The sequence below is a fragment of the Triticum aestivum genome, chromosome 5A (assembly GCF_018294505.1).
Source record: "Triticum aestivum cultivar Chinese Spring chromosome 5A, IWGSC CS RefSeq v2.1, whole genome shotgun sequence".
In the NCBI taxonomy this organism is placed as follows: Eukaryota; Viridiplantae; Streptophyta; class Magnoliopsida; order Poales; family Poaceae; genus Triticum; species Triticum aestivum.
In genome coordinates this window covers 294,657,673-294,676,881 of record NC_057806.1, presented here as the reverse complement: position 1 = coordinate 294,676,881, position 19,209 = coordinate 294,657,673, and positions in this window count along the sequence as shown.

Genomic DNA, 19,209 nt, shown 5'->3' with positions numbered 1-19,209 from the left:
GCCAACCACACCAACAGGGAATGTTGGGTGTTCAAGCAGGCCGGCAAGTTAAATGCCGGAAACAAAGAGAAGGGGCTACATAGCGATGACGAGGAAGAGCCCCGGCCGCCGAACATCGGAGGACAGAAGAGGTTCCCCCCACAAGTGTGGACGGTGAACATGATATACGCAACCCACATCCCCAAGAGGGAGCGGAAGCGTGCGTTAAGGGACGTATATGCATTGGAGCCAGTCGCCCCAAAGTTCAACCCATGGTCCTCCTTTCCGATCACCTTCGATCGCAGGGACCATCCCACCGGTATCCGTCATGGCAGATTCGCCGCACTGGTCCTAGACCCAATCATCGACGGATTTCACCTCACTCAAGTCCTTATGGACGGCGGCAGCAGCCTGAACCTGCTTTATCAGGACATAGTGCGCAAAATGGGTATAGACCCATCAAGGATCAAACCCGCAAAAACGACCTTCAAAGGCGTCATACCAGGTGTAGAGGCCCATTGCACAGGCTCAGTCACACTGGAAGTGGTCTTCGGATCCCCGGATAACTTCCAAAGTGAGGAGTTAATCTTCGATATAGTCCCGTTCCGCGGTGGCTATCACGCACTGCTCGGGCGAACCGCATTTGCGAGATTCAATGCGGTACCACATTATACATACCTCAAGCTCAAGATGCCAGGACCTCGGGGGGTCATCACAGTCAATGGAAACACAGAGCGCTCTCTCCGCACGGAGGAGCACACTACGGCCCTCGTAGCACAAGCACAAAGCAGCCTCTTAAGGCAATCCACCAGTTGGGCGATTAAAGACCCGTACACCTTCAAGCGCGCCCGAAGTAATTGGCAACAAGACCGCCTGGCATGTTCCGAGCTCGCATAGCAATGTGGCCCCCACCCCAGTCCCAACCAAACGGCGAAATCCGTGCCACGCATACATAATTACGCATTGAAAATACCATGGGCATAGGTGGGGAGGGGGGCACGACTACGGCACGCCCCAATATGCGGCTCAACCGCACTAGGGGCTTCCCGCTTTGTTATTTTTCTCCCTTTCAGGACTTTACTCTCTGGAAACCCCGTCTGGCAGTATGATTGCCGGACACACGAGGCAACAACCAAGGAGGCAGAAAGCTACGTCGCACCATGGAACTCCCAGGTGTTCTCTGATAACGAGTGAAATACTTGCTTTAAATACCATTCCTCAGCTTGCCCTTGGAGGGGACATGTCAAATAGTCCTACTTTTTTCTTATCGCACTACTTGTATCATTCTGCTTCGACGCACCTTTTTGAATAAACAATGCATAGCACTAGACTATTACCGCATTCTCTATTCTTTTTTATATATATGTTCATTGATGACCTTCAGCACCCACACACTTTGGTACGGCCAATATGCCAGGGGCTTAAGCGTACCCCATAATACGGCGTGAGAAGTCCGAACACTTTCGACAGTGCGGCACCCCGAACTTATAGCATTATATGCATCAGCTCCGAATCATGTCTTGGGTCAATAGTTGGGTTTGCCCGGCTCCCATGTTTTGGTACCTTACGTTCCGCTATATCGGCTAAGGTAGCACTGGGAGAACTACTTCGATTGTGCCCCGGTTCATCTGGGCAAGCACCTCAGTAGAGAAAGCTAAAACTGACTGTCATGATAAGGCGAGAGTTGGTCGCTGTTCGAGAGGTCTCGAGTCCCTAAAGACTTATGCCGCTTAGAGCGAGGAGTCGACTTTGTCCGGCTTAAGGCGTGTATAGCACCCCGAATTCGGCCTTCCGAATACTAGGGGCTTCACTGAAATTTAAAATTGTAGACTTATATGGCTAAGTGAGAGTGATAAAGCATTATAGTCCGATTGCCTTGTTCGTTGTGCTGAGCACCTCCCTCGAAGGACCCAACAATGGAAAAAAGAGTGCTCAGATCTATCCCGAACACCCCAGCACTCGTGGCATGGGGGCAGAAGCCGACGACTGGCCATCTCTCAGATTTAATAAACAGCCGCCCAGAAGGTAATATTTTAAATTCAAACAAGCGTTGCATAGCGCATATGAACAAGTTTTCATAATACATGATCACAGTAGCAAGTTCATTAAAAAATTACATCCTTCGCACACTCGTCCGCCACAAGACGGGCACCCTTCAGGACACCCTCATAATACATTTCGAGGTGGCGATGCTCCTTGCCCTGCGGCAGCTCCTCCTTCACCAGCTTCTCGGCGTTCATCTTGGCCCAGTGCACCTTCGCACAGGAAAAAGCCCGACGTGCACCTTCGCACGGGCAAAAGCCCGACGTGCACCTTCGATGCAGACGGACCTCTTTATGACTTCCAGCCGTGGGTAGGCATCCACAAGCCGCCTCACCAGGCCGAAGTAGCTGTTGGGAAGGGAGTCGCCAGGCCACATCCGGACTATAAGGCCCCTCATGGCCTGTTCGGCCGCCTTGTGCAGCTCGACCAGTTGCTTCAGATGGTCGCTCACAGGCATCGAGTGTTCGGTCCCAGTATACTGAGACCAGAACAACTTCTCCGTCGAGCTTCCCTCCTCGGCCTGGTAACACTTCGCGACATCCGACACGCTGCGGGGCAAATCTGCGAATGCTCCTGGAGAGCTCCGGACTCGGGTAAGTAACAAGTAATTTACTTTCACATGCTTGCTTTGCATATTGAATGCCTTACCCTCCGCTATCTTCCTCATCGCCTCAATTTCCTGGAGGGCCTTTTGGGCTTCAGCCTTGGCATGCTTTGTGCTCTCGAGGGCCGCGGCAAGCTCGGACTCTCGCGTCTTCAAGTCAAGCTCCAAAGTCTCATGTTTCTTCACGAGAGCCTGGAGCTCTTGCTGCACCTCGCCCACCCATGCCTCTTGTTTCTCCCGCTTGGTTCGCTCCTTGGCCGCTTTGTTTTCGGCCTCGGACATCGCTTGCTTCAGGGTCGCCACTTCGGTCGTGGCCCCTGGCACATCCATGATGATCCTGTCATTTTGCAACCACATCTTTTTTTATATATACAGACAAGGTATTACTTACCTTTGTTCTCCTCGAGCTGCCTCTTGGCAAGGCCGAGCTCTTTCTCGGACCGCTTGAGGTTCTGCTTCAGTGTGGCGACCTCCGCAGTCAGTGCGGCAAAGGTCAGCAGCGAAGCCTGCATACGCATACAGACATACTTATATTAGACTCCTGCAGATATTATTTGATCCTCTATTCGGCTTTTCTTTGTGAACACCAAACAAAGCATCAGGGGCTACTGTCTATGCGGTAATATTTTCCTATATTTTAAATACTTACCTCAAAGCCTATTAGAAGGCTGGCAGAGGCTTCAGTTAGTCCGCTCTTGGCGGACTGAACCTTCTTGATCACCGCACTCATAATAGTGCGGTGCTCTTCGTCGATGGAAGCGTCGTGAAGCGCTCCCAGTAGGTTGTCCGATGCCTCTGGATGGACAGAGGTCATCGGCACGGGCGTCTTGCCCCTCTTGAAAGGGGGCCGCCTGCCGGAGTTCGGAACCACTGGAGGTTCCGGCGTGGTGTTCGGCTGAGGGCCGAACTTGGAACCCTTGGGAGTCTTGCTCCCTTTGCTCCTGGAGTGCGGAAGGTCGCCTTGAGGCGCCTCCGGGACTATCTCCCCCTGGCTTAGTGCCCCTTGAGCCAATACCTCGACATTGTCCGTAGGGCAAGGAGAGGAGGCGGTTGGAAGTGTATCACTATTCATATCCGACGAGTCCAAGGAACCGTCTGATGAGGATACGTCGATACGGGCTCGGGGCAGACTGCATAATCATATTCGACGTCAGGAGAAGCAGTGCAACAAAAGTATGCTATGAGTTACTCTGGTATCCGAATACTTATGACTTCGCCAGTAGCTTGGCCCTGAGTAGCCACTCGTCTTCGTCGTTGGCGGCGGTGGTGGAATAGTCCGGAAGGAGAGTCCTTCCCTTCTTGGACCCTTCGGCCTCCCCGGTTGGGGCGACCTTCCTTTTCTTGTCTCCCCCGGCTGGAGGGGGAGAATCTTCACCTTCCTCCTCCTCGTTTTCACGGGAGGAGTGTGTCTCGGAGTTATCAGACGATGTGTCCGATACCACCTGGCACCGGGAACTCTTTCGGGTTCCTGTGGCCTTCTTCTTGGTCTTCTTCGGCACCTCATAAGGAGCTGGAGTCCGCATCTCCGTCAGGAGAGCGTCTGCAGGGTCTTCGGGCAGAGGGGCCGGACAGTTAATCTGCTCCGATGTCTCCACCCAGTCCTGTCAAAGGCATGGTTGCTTAGACCCCGCACATGGTTAAGCTATGGGAAATAAATACCCTACCAGATGTACAGAACTTACCGGATTCGCAGGGCGCTTCGCGCTTAGCCCGCGGTCCTCGGTAAGAGAAGGGGGGACCTCGACGCCCTTGAACAGCACCTTCCAAACGTCCTTATGTGTCGTGTCGAAGAGCTCGCGTAGAGTCTGGTGCTGGGCTGGGTCGAACTCCCATAAGTTGAAAGCCCGTTGTTGACACGGGAGGATCCGGCGGAAGAGCATGACCCGGACTATGTTGACAAGCTTAAGTTTCTTGCTTATCATGTTCCGGATACACTTATGGAGTCCGCCAGCTCCACCGATGAGCCCCAGGACAGGCCCTTCTCCTTCCAGGAAGTGAGCCGCATGGGGATTCCGGATCAAAACTCGGGGGCCGCCACCCAGTTGGTGTCACGCGGATCGGTGATGTAGAACCACCCCGATTTCCACCCCTTTATGGTCTCCACGAAGGAGCCCTCGAGGCATGTAACGTTGGGCATTTTGCCCACCATGGCTCCGCCGCATTCCGCTTGTTGGCCGCCTACTACCTTCGGCTTGATATTGAAGGTCTTCAGCCATAGGCCAAAGTGGGGCCAGATGCGGAGGAAAGCTTCGCACACGACGATGAATGCCGAGATGTTGAGAATGAAATTCGGGGCCAGATCATGAAAGTCCAGCCCATAATAGAACATAAGGCCGCAGATGAATGGATGGAGGGGAAACCCCAGTCCGCGGATGAAGTGGGGGAGGAAAACCACCCTTTCGTAAGGTTCCAGGGACGATCTGCACCGCGGATGGCAGCCGGTGCACGATATCCGCGGCTAAGTATCCGGCCCCATGAAGTTTTTTGATGTGTCCCTCCATGACGGAGGAGACCATCCACTTGCCTCCCGCTCCGGACATGTTTGGAGAGAGTTGAGGAGAAGGATGTGAACTTGGGCGCTGGAGCTCGAGTGCGCGAGAATGGATAAGCAAAGAGGAAGAAGGCGTGGGTAGAAAAAGGTGAAACCTTATCCCTTTATAAGGGCGGACGAAACTATGCGCCCCCACTAGCCTGGTAAAACTCGCTTATCCCCCAAGCGCCGTAATTGATGGCGCGGTTGGGTTACCCACGTCCGTATTGATGGGAATCCCGTAATAAGGGGACATGATCTCTGCTTCGACAAGACGTGCCAAGGAAACCGCCTCGCGAAACACGCTGAGATAGGTTATGAAAAACAATTCGAATAAAGACCTGGCTGTGCTGTGATGTCATGCTACGGGGTACATCAGCAGATTAGATTTGTGGAAATATTGTTCTCTCTACGGTGGTATGCGGAACTTGTTTTGCAGAGCCGGACACGATCCTCGTGTTCAAAATCTTCTATGAAGTATTCGGAGGAGGAAATCGCCTTGCAATGCCGAAGACAATCTGCGTGCCGGACTCATCGTCATTGAAGCCTAGTTCAGGGGCTACTGAGGGAGTCCTGGATTAGGGGGTATCCGGACAGCAGGATTATATCCTTTGGCCGGATTGTTGGACTATGAAGATACAAGATTGAAGACTGCATCCCATGTCCGGATGGGACTCTCCTTGGCGTGGAAGGCAAGCTTGGGAATACGGATATGTAGATCTCCTTCCTTGTAACCGACTCTGTGTAACCCTAGCCCCCTCCGGTGTCTATATAAACCGGAGGGTTTAGGTCTGTAGGACAACATACAATCATACCATAGGCTAGCTTCTAGGGTTTAGCCTCTATGATCTCGTGGTAGATCAACTCTTGTACTACTCATATTATCAAGAACAATCGAGCAGGACGCAGGGTTTTACCTCCATCAAGAGGGCCCGAACCTGGGTAAACATCGTGTTCCCTGCCTCCTGTTACCATCTGCCTAGACGCACAGTTCGTGACCCCCTACCCGAGATCCGCCGGTTTTGACACCGACACTTGGGTTCAGAAACCCATGCCTTTTCCTCCCAAACCATCCAAGAAAAAGGATGATGAGGATTTTGAGCGCTTTGCTGAAATGATTAGACCTATCTTTTTGCGTATGCGATTAACTGATATGCTCAAAACTAATCCTTATGCTAAGTACATGAAAGATATTATTACCAATAAAAGAAAGATACCGGAAGCTAAAATTTCCACCATGCTTGCTAATTATACTTTTAAGGGTGGAATACCAAAGAAACTTGGAGATCCTGGTGTACCAACTATACCATGCTCCATTAAAAGAAACTATGTTAAAACTGCTTTATGTGATCTTGGAGCCGGTGTTAGTGTTATGCCTCTCTCTTTATATCGTAGACTTGATTTGAATAAGTTGACACCTACTAAAATACCTTTGCAAATGGCTGATAAATCAACTGCTATACCTGTCGGTATTTGTGAGGATGTGCCTGTTGTAGTTGCAAACGTTACTATTTTAACAGACTTTGTTATTCTTGATATTCCCGAGGACGATAGTATGTCTATTATTCTTGGAAGACCCTTTTTGAATACTGCAGGGGCTGTTATTGGTTGCACTAAAGGCAATGTCACTTTTCATGTTAATGGTAATGAGCACACGGTACACTTTTCGAGGAAACAACCTCAAGTTCATAGTATCAACTCTATTGGAAAATTTCCATTGATTATATTTGGAGGTTTTGAATTTCCTCTTCCTACTGTTAAGAAGAAATATGATATTCTTATTACTGGGGAGGTGCATATCCCCGTTGAGGTAACATAGTGTTATTCGAAATTTCTCCGGTTCCATGTTATTCAGAGTGAGTCCGTTAACAAGACTTGATCAACCTTGTTAGTGGATTCCTTTTGATGATCATGAGATGGATGAAACTAGAAGGCACAACCTTCTATACCCCACTTTTACTTTCTGTTATTTATATTAGATAAAAATAAATATTTGTCTGTCTATTATCCGATTATCCGTGCAATATAAAAATACCTCGAAAATAAAAGTTCTCCAAATGCCCTGAAAATTAAATATGATTTTTTCTAGAATGTTTGAGGATTTATGGAACAAAGAACACACCAGGGGGGCCAACCACCTTGCCACGAGGGTGGAGGGCGCGCCCCCTACCTCATGGGCCCACGGTGGCCCTCCTCCACTTATCCTTTCACCCACACACTCCTTCTTCCTCCCCCAAACACAAATAACCAGCTCAAACCCGAGTCCAAGCTTGTTTTGCTGCCATTTTCGATCTCCTTGCTCAAAGCATCTCTCACAAAACTGCTTGGGGAGATTGTTCCTTGGTATGTGACTCCTCCATTGGCCCAAATAGTTTTTGTTCTAGTACTTTATTCATTGCAAAATTTTGCTGCTTAGGTGACCCTGTTCTTGAGCTTGCATGTCAAATTTATATGGTCAAAAGTAGTTTTGATGCATGATATAGGCCCTAGGCACTTGTAGGAGTAGTTGCTATCAATATTATTGAGTTCGGTTTACTTTTATTTTGAAGTTACTAAAAAAATTCAGAATTTTTCAGAGGAAGAAAAATGCTTAGGAAAATGTTCCAATGTGGTTCTTCAAGGAAGCAAGGACCCAGGCTTGCAATGCGTGATGCTGATGATGAGCCACCAAGAAACGCTCCAGTGCATCCTTGTGAATGGCCTTCTGAGAACTTTATGGATCGAGCGGGAATTAAAGAAGAATTCAATGCATATTTGCGTAACGCTGATCTCGTGAGCTTCGAGGAAGAGAAGTGCAGCCAGTATCACAACCTCACCAGTACCTTTGTGAGGAGGTTTGAATTTTCAACTTCACGTAATTCTCCAACTGTCCTGTTTGATCTTTATGATAAATCTTACACTATGGACTTAGAGGATTTTACCACTGCATGCAAACTTCCACAATGGGGTAGTATAACGGATCCTCGCAAATCTGAATTTAGAGATTTCCTTGCTGATATAACTGTGGGAGAATCCAGATATATTACACAAGCTACCATAGGGAGCATTCACTTTCCTTCCATACATTATTTTGCTCTCTTCATAGGCAGATGCATAAATGGTAAAGATGAAGCATGTCACATGTGTGTCCCTGACCTCAGTATTCTTAGGAGTGATGTGTTAGGAGACAAATCATATAATTTGGGAGCCATTCTTGCACGTAGGTTGCATCTTAATAGACGTAATGGAGATTTCTTTGGTGGAATTTATGTAACCCGCGTAGCTAATTTTCTTGGTATCGATGTGCGCGAAGATGATATTGAATTACCTCCTGCCTATCTAGATTTTAATGCTATGGTTCACCACCAGTTTGCCGAGAGGAACCAATCACCTCTCCAGTATCGACTAATCTTTGACAGACGCTGTGTTGTCCGTATTACTCTCCCTGCTCCTGCTTTCTTTGATTATCAGGCAAGAGGAGGATATACTATTACCATAGAGGAGCCAGATGAGTACGAGAGGAGAGAGGAGGCTGCTCGTCGCCATGCTGCAGCTCAGCAGGCGATAGCTGCTGCATCATAGTACGACCCCAACAACTATTATTATGGATATCCGCCAGGCCAGCCGTGGCCATAGACCAACTTAGGCCAAAAGCCTAAGGTTGGGGGAGTACGTATTTCCCACCGGCATTACATTTATGCTCACATACTCATTGCTAGATGTCGGTGCTCATACTTTTTCATTGTACCATCCATGCTAGTCTAATTTCCTTTTTATGCTTTCTTCTTGTGTGTTTAATAAACCTTAAGAAAAACAAAAAATAAATTAGTTGTAACTCTTAGTTAGTTTAATTTACATGCTTGTAGTAGTAATTAAAAAGAAAACCCAAAAAGATTTCCTCTTCTTCTTTTGCTTGTTGGGAGCTTTCCCGTGTAAATAGTTTTATCTCTTTTCTTTTCTTTGGGGGTCGATAGGAGAAGACCATAATTAAATTCTTGAAGTGGCTCTTATATGCATTATTGTTTATCTGACAAAAGAGCCCATATTGCCTTGTCTTATCCTGTTTATTGAATGCTTGCAGATTCCAGCTTAGTCCAATGCACGTGCACTATTATTATTATTCACACTATTCGGTCGTGCAAGTGAAAGGCAATAATGATGATTATATGATGAACTTATTGGGATGAGAAAAGCTGGTATGAACTCGACCTCTTTTGTTTTTGTAAATATGATTAGTTCATCGTTTCTGATTCGGCCTATTATGAATAAACATGTTTGCAATGACAATTAGAGATCATAGTTTCTTATGCCATGCTTGATTAGCTATGAGTTATAATGGTTTACCTTGCGTTCCAACATGCTATTGAGATAGTTATGATGTGGTATGATAGGGTGGTATCCTCCTCTGAATGATTTAAGTGACTTGACTTGGCACATGTTCACGCATGTAGTTGAAACAAAATCAACATAGCCTTCATGATATTTATGTTCATGGTGGATTATATCCTACTCATGCTTGCATTCAGTGTTGATTAATTTTAATGCATGTTCATGACTGTTGTCGCTCTCCAGCTGGTCGCTTCCCAGTCTTTTGCTAGCCTTCACCTGTACTAAGCGGGAATACTGCTTGTGCATCCAAACTCCTTAAACCCCAAAGTTATTCCACATGAGTCCACCATACCTACCTATATACGGTATCTGCATGCCGTTCCAAGTAAACTTGTATGTGCCAAACTCTAAACCTTCAAATAAATATCTTGTTTTGTATGCTCGAATAGCTCATGTATCAACTAGGGTTGTCCGTATCTTCCATGTTAGGCGGGTTATTCTCAAGAGGAGTGGACTCCGCTCCTCACTCATGAGATAAATGGCTGGTCACCGGGATGCCCAGTCCCATGCTTTATGCAAACTAAATCAAAATAATTGCAAACAAAACTCCCCCTGGGACTCTTGTTAGTTGGAGACACTCGTTGTTTCGAGCAAGCCATGGATTGATGCTTGTTGGTGGAAGGGGGAGTATAAACTTTACCATTCTATTTGGGAACCGCCTATAATGTGTGTAGCATGGAAGATATCGCCATCTGTTGGTTGTTATGTTGACAATGAAAGTATACCGCTCAAAATATTATCCACCTCTGTTTCAAAATTGAGCTCTGGCACATCTACAAATCCCTGCTTCCCTCTGCGAAGGGCCTATCTATTTACTTTTATGCTGAGTCATCATCCTCTTATCAAAAAGCACCAGTTGGAGAGCACCGCTGTCATTTGCATTCATTATTGTTAGTTTACATTGAGTATGACTTGACCGGATCTCTTTTACCATGAATTACAATGTCTAGTCAGTCCTTGGTCTTTAAAGGTGCTCTGCATTTATGTTTTGCAGTCTCACAAAGGGCTAGCGAGATCCACCTTGTTATATCATATTATGATTGTTTTGAGAAAGTGTTGTCATCCGAGTTTTTTTTATTATGGCTCGCTAGTTGATTATGCTATTGATATGAGTAAACTTGAGACCTATGTGTTATTGTGAATGTGGTTAGTTATAACCTTTGCTGAAAACTTGAATGCTGGCTTTACATATTTACAACAACAAGAGCAAACAGAGTTTGTAAAAGTTTTTTTATCACTTTCAGTTTGTCAACTGAATTGCTTGAGGACAAGCAAAGGTTTAAGCTTGGGGGAGTTGATACGTCTCCAATGTATCTACTTTTCCAAACACTTTTGCCCTTGTTTTGGACTCTAACTTGCATGATTTGAATGGAACTAACCCGGACTAACGCTGTTTTCAGCAGAACTAACATGGTGTTATTTATGTGCAGGAGCAAACGTTCTCGGAATGACCTGAAACTTCATGGAGACACTTTTCAGAAAATAAGAAAAATACCTGCCAAAGATGAAGGCCAAGGGGCCCACCGTATTGCCACGAGGATGGGGGCGCGCCCCCTACCTCGTGGGCCCCCTGTTGCGTCTCCGACTCCAACTCCACCTCCATATATTGAGTTTCGATGAGAAAAAAATCAGAGAGAAGAAATCATCGCGTTTTACAATACGGAGCCACCGCCAAGCCCTAAAACCTCTCGGGAGGGCTGATCTGGAGTCCGTTCGGGGCTCCGGAGAGGGGAATCCGTCGTCATCGTCATCATCAACCATCCTCCATCACCAATTTCATGATGCTCACCACCGTGTGTGAGTAATCCCATCGTAGGCTTGCTGGACGGTGATGGGTTGGATGGGATCTACCATGTAATCGAGTTAGTTTTGTTAGGGTTTGATCCCTAGTGTCCACTATGTTCTGAGATTGATGTTGCTATGACTTCGCTATGCTTAATACTTGTCACTAGGGCCCGGGTGCCATGATTCCATATCTGAACCTATTATGTTTTCATCAATATATGAGTGTTCTTGATCCTATCTTGCAAGTCTATAGTCACCTATTATGTGTTATGATCCGTTAACCCCGAAGTGACAATAATCGGGATACTTACCGGTGATGACCGTAGTTTGAGGAGGTCATGTATTCACTATGTGTTAATGCTTTGTTCCGGTTCTCTATTAAAAGGAGGCCTTAATATCCCTTAGTTTCCGTAAGGACCCCACTGCCACGGGAGGGTAGGACAAAAGATGTCATGCAAGTTCTTTTGCATAAGCATGTATGACTATATTCGGAATACATGCCTACATTATATCAATGAACTGGAGCTAGTTCTGTGTCACCCTAGGTTATGACTGTTACATGATGAACCGCATCCGGCATAATTCTCCATCACCGATCCATTGCCTACGAGCTTTCCATATATTGTGCTTCGCTTATTTACTTTTCCATTGCTATTGCTATCATCACTACAAAATACCAAAAATATTACTTTTACTACTGTTACCTTTTGCTACCGTTATCACCACTATCATATTACTTTGCTACTAAACACTTTGCTGCAGATATTAAGTTTCCAGGTGTGGTTGAATTGACAACTCAGCTGCTAATACTTGAGAATCTTCTTTGGCTCCCCTTGTGTCAAAATCAATAAATTTGGGTTGAATACTCTACCGTCGAAAACTGTTGTGATCCCCTATACTTGTGGGTTATCAGCATCCAGTCAATTTCTGGATTTGCTTGAGGTCAGTTGGGATAGCCAACTGTGACAGAGCTCATATTTTAGCCAGATTTGCTTCAATTCCTCTACTGGAGACGATGAAGCCTAGGAGCTTTCCGGCGGGAATGTCGAAAACGCATTTTTCTGGATTGATCTTAATGTCGTATGTTCGGAGATTGGTGAACGTGAGCCTCAAGTCATCTATTAAAGAGTCGACGTGTCTAGTTTTAATGACCACATCGTCTACATATGCCTCCACAGTCTTACCGATCTGCTTTTCCAGACATGTCTGGATCATGCGCTGATATGTTGCGTCGGCGTTTTTTAGCCCAAAGGGCATTGTGTTAAAGCAGAAGGGGCCGTATGGTGTTATAAATGCTATTGCGGCTTGATCAGACTCCGCCATATTTATCTGGTCGTAACCGGAGTATGCGTCGAGGAAGCACAATGATTCGTGTCCTGCGGTAGCGTCGATGATTTGATCGATGCGAGGTAGTGGGAAGGGATCCTTTGGGCAAGCCTTATTAAGGTCTTTGAAGTCGACACATAGGTGCCAGGATTTGTCCTTCTTTGGTACAATCACCAGGTTTGCTAGCCAATCCGGATGTTTTATTTCTTTAATGAATTCGGCTCCCAGTAGCTTGGCCAGCTCCTCTCCCATGGCTTGTCGCTTAGGTTCAGAGAAACGCCGAAGAGTCTGCTTGACCGGCTTGAATCCTTTTAGAATATTAAGGCTATGCTCGGCCAATCTGCATGGGATTCCTGGCATGTCTGAAGGATGCCAGGCGAATATGTCCCAATTCTCATGCAGAAACTCCCGTAGTGCGGCGTCTACAGCGGGGTCTAACTGTGCCCCAATGGATGCTGTTTTTGTAGGGTCCGTTGGATGGAGTTGGAATTTAACTATTTCGTCTGCTGGTTTAAAGGAGGTGGACTTGGATCTTTTGTCTAGTATCACATCGTCCCTGTCCACCATGGAGCGCTGCGCGGTTAACTCCTCTGCCACAAGGGCTTCGGATAATGCCTCTAGGGCTAGTGCGGCTGTTTTGTTCTTGGCGCGGAGTGCTATGTCCGGATCACTAGCTAGAGTGATAATTCCCTTGGGTCCGGGCATTTTGAGCTTCATGTACCCGTAATGGGGTATGGCTTGCAAAATCGTGAATGCCTCCCGCCCTAGAAGGGTGTGGTATCCGCTACTAAACGGGGCCACTTGGAATGTAATTTCTTCGGACCTGTAATTCTCTGGAGTGCCGAATACCACATCAAGTGTGATTTTCCCAGCGCAATGTACCTCCCGACTAGGGATGATCCTCGGAAGGTCGTACTGCTTTGCTCAATACGGTTGCTGTCTATGTCCATTTTTTGGAGAGTTTCCTCATAAATGAGGTTTAATCCGCCGCCGCCATCCATGAGCACCTTAGTGAGCCGAAAGCCGTCCACAATTGGACCGAGGACCAAAGTGGTTGGTGCTCGGGCTGTTCGGAATTTAGGTTCATCACTCTCATTGAAGGTGATAGCCATGTCGCTCCATGGATTTATTGCTGCCACGTGGCAGACTTCGACAAGGCTGCGGAGTGCTCGCTTACGCCTATTATTTGAGGCGAAGGTCTCGACGACCGTTAATACCGTGTTGTTATCCGTGGGAAGGTGCTCTGAGGTATTTTGGGTGAGAAGATCCTCACCGCTTTTGGCCACCTGCCGGAGTACCCAACATGCTCTAAGGCTGTGTGTTGATATGGTATCCGCTGTACTGTGGATTTTGTAGGGCTTGTTGAGCCATCCCTCCAATACGGTTCCACGCCCTGTAGTGGGCTTTTGCTTCTTCGAAATTGAGTCGGGCGACTTATGAGAGTGCGCCCTTTTAGTTCGGACTGGGGGTTTTGTCAGAGCCGGATTATCCCAAAATTGTGTTTGGGTTTTCCAGGCACTTTCCATCGCACAGTATTTCCATACTATGGCCGCCAAGTCAGCAAAGTGTGCTACATCACGGCGACTTATGGCGTTGAGGACTCCCTTGTCCATGCAATTGTTGCAAAAGAACAAAATTGCATCTTCCTCGCGACAGTCCTTGACCTTGTTCATTACAAGGAGGAATCTGGCCCAATAGTGATGTACTGTCTCTTGGGGCGCTTGCCTAATGTGGGAAAGATCGTTTGTATCTGGGTGGGTGGGTGGATTTAAGTCCAGACCTTGACCCAATCTATGATCCCGGGGCAGGGGAGTTTCTGATCTTGGAAGTTCGGGCTCCGGGATGTTGCCCTGCGGGTTCGGTATGCGGCTTGATTCTGGATTCAGAGTTAGGGCGGTGTCCTCCCGTGAGCGAGTATCCTGTTCGGAGAGCTCGGGAATCCGGACATAGTTCGTCCTCAGGATAGAGGGAGAATCGCCGCGTTGCTCCCCCACCACAGCTATCTGATGGCTGACCGGCGAAGAGTTAATCTCCCTTTGGTCGGGTTTAAGCCCGATTCGATCGTAGTCCGTAGTGACTCCCAGAGCAGCAATGCGATCCAAGAGCTCGTCCAAAGAGGAGAGCTCCATTGGATCCATTTGTTCGGCAAATTTTGAGCCGATGTGGAGGCTATTTTTGATGACCCGAGAGGTCATCGTCGGCGCAGCAGCCGAGCGGGCGGTCATGACGAAGCTGCCTAGTCGGAGAGTTCGGCCTACAGCCAAGGCTCCCCCAGAGGTGATGTTGTCCTTGACAACGAGGCGAGCCATCTTCCTTATGATGATGACACAGTGGAACTCTCAATGAAAGCACCAATGTCGGTGTCAAAACTGGCAGATCTTGGGTAGGGGGTCCCGAACTGTGCGTCTAAGGCGGATGGTAATAGGAGGCAGGGGACATGATGTTTACCCAGGTTTGGGCCCTCTTGATGGAGGTAATACCCTACGTCCTGCTTGATTGTTCTTGATGATATGAGTATTACAAGAGTTGATCTACCACGAGATCAAAGAGGCTAAACCCTAGAAGCTAGCCTATGGTATGATTGTCTGTCGTCCTACGGACTAAAACCCTCCGGTTTATATAGACACCGGAGGGGGCTAGGGTTACACAAGGTCGGTTACAAAGGAGGAGATATACATATCCGAATTGCCTAGCTTGCCTTCCACGCCAAGTAGAGTCCCATCCAGACACGGGACGAAGTCTTCAATCTTGTATCTTCATAGTCCAACAGTCCGGCCAAAGGATATAATCCGGCTGTCCGGAGACCCCCAAACCCAGGACTCCCTTACTGGGATTCACCGTGTGGGATGTACATATGAACGAAAATGATTAGGTTTCAATGCCTCGCCCGATCGCACGTGAGCTCATTTTGCCCCAGCCTATGTCCCAGGAGGGCCTATCCCCGACGATTTCTGGGTCATGTGGGAAGGACCCCCCTATCGCCCACACTCACTTGGCGACGGTGCCAAATGCCGTCGCGGAAAGGGGTTAAAAACCGTTTGTATAACACCGACGCATACCGGTGTTCTAATGCCTTTTCTCTCATAATATGCAAGGTACACACAAAGTGGGAGAATTCCGGCAGTTGGAAATCTGGACTTGGAAAAGCTATGTCAGGCTACCTATTCTGCACAACTCCAAATAGGCTGAAACTTTACAGAGATTTTTTATGGAATATATGAGGAATATTGGAGCCAATAAGTACCATAGGGGGCCCACCAGGTGGGCACAACCCACCTGGGCGCACCAGGGAGCTCAGGCGCGCCCTGGTGGGGTGTGCTCACCCAGGCCCACCTCTGGTGCCCATCTTCTAGTATATAAGTCATTTGACCTAGAAAAAAAAATAAGGAGAGGACTTTCGGGACAGAGGGCCTCCGTCTCAAGGAGGAACTTGGGCAGGAGCACTTTTGCCCTCTAGAGGAGCGATTCCGCCGGGGGAATTCCCTCCCGGAGGGGGAAATCATCGTCATCATCATCACCAACAACTCTTCCATCTTGGGGAGGGTAATCTCCATCAACATCTTCAACAACACCATCTGATATCAAACCCTACTTCATCTCTTGTGTTCAATCTTGTTACGGGAACTATAGATTGGTGCTTGTGGGTGACTAGTAGTGTTGATTACATCTTGTAGTTGATTACTATATGGTTTATTTGGTAGAATATTATATGTTCAGATCCATTATGCTATTTAATACCCCCTCTGATCTGGGGCATGTTTATCACTTGTGAGTAGTTACTTTTGTTCTTGAGGTCACGGGATAAATCATGTTGCAAGTAATCATGTGAACTTGATATCTGTTTGATATTTTGATAGTATGTATGTTGTGATTCCCTTAGTGGTGTCATGTGAACGTCGACTATCTGACACTTTACCATATTTGGGCCTAAGGGAATGCATTTTGGAGTAGTTATTAGATGATGGGTTGCGTGAGTGAAAAAAACTTAAACCCTAGTTTATGCGCTATTCCGTAAGGGACCGATTGGATCCAAAAGTTTAATGCTATGGTTAGGATTTATCCTTAATACTTTTCTCATAGTTGTGGATGCTTGAGAGGGGGTTAATCATAAGTAGGAGGTTTGTTCAAGTAAGAACAACACCTAAGCACCGGTCCACCTACATATCAAATTATCAAAGTAGCAAACACAAATCGAATCAACATGATGAAAGTGACTAGATGAAATTCCCGTGTACCCTGAAGAACGCTTTGCTTATTATAAGAGACTGTTTTGGCATGTCCTTTGCCTCAAAAGGATTGGGCTACCTTGCTGCACTTTTGTTACTATTCCATTACTTGCTCATTACAAAATATCTTGCTATCAAACTACTCTGTTACTTACAATTTCAGCACTTGCAGAAATTACCATGCTGTAAACCACTTGTCATTTCCTTCTCCTCCTCGTTGGGTTCGACACTCTTACTTACCGAAAAGAGCTACGATTGATCCCCTATACTTGTGGGTCATTAGCCGGGAGCTGGAATTCTGGACCGGAAAGGACTATATCGGAGACACCTTTTCTACACAACTTCGAATGACCTAGAAATTGATGGAGAATTACTTTGGAATATACAAAAATTATTGGTGAAAGAATCATCACCAGTGGTGCGCCCTACCCCCCCCCCCCTAGGGCGTGCCCCTGGACTTGTGGGGCCCCTGTCAGGCCTTCGAAGCCATCCATCTGCTATAAGGTGCCATTTGACCTAGAAAAAAAATAAGAAGGGAGGTTTCAGGATGAAGCGCCACAGTGTCGAGGCGGAACCTGGGCAGGAGCACTTTTGCTCTCCGGCGGAGCGATTCCGCCGGGGAAACATCCCCCCAGGAGGGCGAAATCGAAGCCATCATCATCACCAACGATCCTCTCATCATGGGAGTACCAATCTTCATCAACATCTTCACCAGCACCATCTCATCTCAAACCCTAGTTCATCTCTTGTATTGAATCTTTGTCTCAAAACCTTAGATTGGTGCCTATGGGTTGCTAGTAGTGTTGATTACATCTTATAGTTAATGCTAGTTGGTTTATTTGGTGGAAGATTATATGTTCAGATCCTTAATGATATTCAATACTCCTCTGATCTTGAACATTTATATGATTTGTGAGTAGTTACTTTTGTTCTTGAGGACATGGGAGAAGTCCGGTTATAAGTAATCATGTGAATTTGGTATTCGTTCGATGTTTTGATGATATGTATGTTGTTGCTTCCTTTAGTGGCGTCGTGTGAACGTCGACTACATGACACTTCACCATACTTGGGCCTAAGGGAAGGCATTGCAGAGTAGTAATTAGATGATGGGTTGCTAGAGTGATAGAAGCTTAAATCCTAGTTTATGTGCTACTTCATAAGGGGCTGATTTCGATCCATATGTTTCATGCTATGGTTAGATTTATCTCAATTCTTCTTTCGTAGTGTGGATGCTTGCGAGAGGGGGTAATCATAAGTGTGAGGCTTGTTCAAGTAAGAACAACATCCAAGCACCGGTCCACCAACATATCAAATTATCAAATTAGCAAATGTGAATCAAACAAACATGATGAAAGTGACTAGATGAATTCCCATGTGTCCTCAAGAACGCTTTGCTTGCTATAAATGAAAGTTCTGGTCTGTCCTTTGCTATAAAAAGGATTGGGCTACCTTGCTGCACCTTTCTTACAATTGCTACTTGTCACTTGTTATGAAATTATTTTGCTATCAAACTATCTGTTACCAATAATTTCAGTGCTTGCAGAAAATGCCTTACTAAAAACCGCTTGTCATTTCCTTCTATTCCTTGTTGGGTTCGACACGCTTACTTATCGAAAGGACTACTATTTATCCGCTATACTCGTGGGTCATCACTGAGTCATAAGCAACAACAGATCCCATCGTTGCCTCCACATATCAAATATGCATACAATCTCAATCCAAATCCTATAACAGAGGATCTGATACCACTATTGGGTTCTTCGGTAGGGTGCGTCGACTACAAAATAAAAAATTCCTACCCGCAAATCAACTAAGAACATGCTAAGAGAGGTGGATCATAGATCTTTACCACTAGACACGTAGTGCTGTGCAACGGAAGTAGAATTGGGGCAGCGCATCTCTAGAGTCATCTCCTCCTCATCGATCTCCCACATAGCCGATCGGATCCCATGAGCAGGTTCGCCACTTCGGTGCTGCCTCTAACGGTATCCGCGTGTGTAGGAGGAATGTCATGCAGCGGACTGCTAGGTCCGATCACACAACCGAAGCGATCAACCAAATGAGTGTGTCGTGTTGATACGCCCATTTTGCATCATGTTTTCTTACTGTTTTTATAATGTTTTTATCCTTAATAATTCTTTTTAGAGTAATACTAATGCCTTTTCTCTCATAATTTGCAAGGAACACACTAAGAGGGAGAATTCCGGCAGTTGGAAATCTGGACCTGGAAAAGCTACGTCAGGCTACCTATTCTGCACAACTCCAAATGAGCTGAAACTTTACGAAGAATTTTTATGGATTATTTAAGAAATACTTGAGCCAATAAACACCAGAGGGGGGCCACCAGG